At 40.5% G+C, this 1,703-nt stretch overlaps 1 pseudogene; it reads left to right on the forward strand.

Moving 5' to 3' along the window:
• The first annotated feature begins 296 nt into the window (after positions 1-296).
• On the forward strand, positions 297-452 carry LOC138797986 (U2 spliceosomal RNA; annotated as a pseudogene).
• The last annotated feature ends 1,251 nt before the right edge of the window (positions 453-1,703 follow it).

Here is a 1,703-nt window from a genome sequence, read left to right on the forward strand (position 1 = left end):
ATGCAAAGTATGGCCGATGTTGCCAATGGCAACAACGGCCGTACTTTTATGCCGTGTGAACATAGCCTTGCAAAGGAAGATGCCATACAGTCTGCAGCAGGGAGGGGTAATTGATAGGATTTTTTTCCCCCTCTCCTTTTTTTTTTTTTCTTTTTCAGATATTGGTATCCTGATGACTATGTTGGATTCGGTGTACTACTTCGATGACTGGAATTTTTCTTTATTTTTTTTATAAAATGGCCAATGAGGGGGCATGGGGTGGTCTTATTTCAATAAAAAAAAAAAAAAACTGGTGTATCGCTTCTCGGCCTTTTGGCTAAGATCGAGTGTAGTATCTGTTCTTATCAGGGGACCATATATTAAATTGATTTTTAGAACAGGGAGATGGAAAAAGAGCTTGCTCTGTCCTTTCCAGGCATTGACCTGGTATTTTACAGGCTTAGGCTATGTTCACACAACGTAAAACTATGGCCGTAGTTCTCGGCGCAGAACTGCGGCCGTAGTTTTGCGGTGTGTAACAAAGCCTTATGTGCAATGGGATCCTGGCCGGAGCGTACACACATTGTATACGCTCCGGCCGGGATCCCGCATGGCGCCGGAAAAAACTGACAGGTCAGTTTTCTGAGGCCAGAATTCAGTGAATTCCGGCCGCAGAAAGACCTGTCAGTGCACACAGTGAAGCGAGCGGCTCCGGCTGCTTTCTTCACTGTGGGCTATGGGAAGCTCTGATGCGGGCGCGCGCTAATGCGCCCGCATCAGAGCTCTGCGGCTGGAAAGATCACCCGCCCGGTAATTAACCCTTTGAGGACCAGGCCCAAAATGACCCAGTGGACCGCGCAAATTTTGATCTTAGTGTTTCCGTTTTTCCCTCCTCCCCTTCTAAGAGCTCCAGCACTTTCAGTTTTTTATCTACAGGCCATGTAAGCGCTTATTTGTTACAGGAATAGTTGTACTTTGTAATGGCGTCATTCATTTTACCATAACATGTATGATGGAATTCCAAATATATTATTTATGAAGATATAAATAGGTGAAATCGCAAAAAAGAATGCAATATGGTAACGTTTGGGGGGTTCCTGTGTCTACGTTATGCACTATATGGTAACAGCGACATGACACAATTATTCTATAGGTCAGTCCGAACACAACCATATGCAGGTTTACACAGATTCTCTAATGTTACATTTTTTTTTAAAATGAAATCCTTTTTTTTGGCAATTAATTATAAATAAAATGGGACTATTGTGACGCTTATAACGGTTTTATTTTTTCACCTACGGGGCTGTATGGGGTGTCATTTTTTCCGCCATGATCTCTAATTTTTATTAATACCATATTTGTGAAGATCGGACGTTTTGATCACTTTTTATTAATTTTTTTATATATATAATGTAACATAAAATCGGTAATCCGCGCACTTTTTCCCCTCTTTTCGTGTACGCCGTTTACCGTTCGCAATGACACTTGTTATATTTTAATAGATCGGACAATTACGCACGCTACGGTATATTATATGTTTATCTATTTATTTATTTTTATATGTTTTATTTATATAATGGGAAAGGGGGGTGATTTCAACTTTTATTGGGGGAGGGGTTTTGGGGTAGTGTGTTAGTGTTTTTAACTTTTTTTTTTTTTACACATTTGAAGTCCCTTTGGGGGACTTCTACATAGATTACTTTGATTTCTACACTGATGAATGC

Source organism: Dendropsophus ebraccatus, chromosome 7, assembly GCF_027789765.1.
Source record: "Dendropsophus ebraccatus isolate aDenEbr1 chromosome 7, aDenEbr1.pat, whole genome shotgun sequence".
Taxonomy (NCBI): Eukaryota; Metazoa; Chordata; class Amphibia; order Anura; family Hylidae; genus Dendropsophus; species Dendropsophus ebraccatus.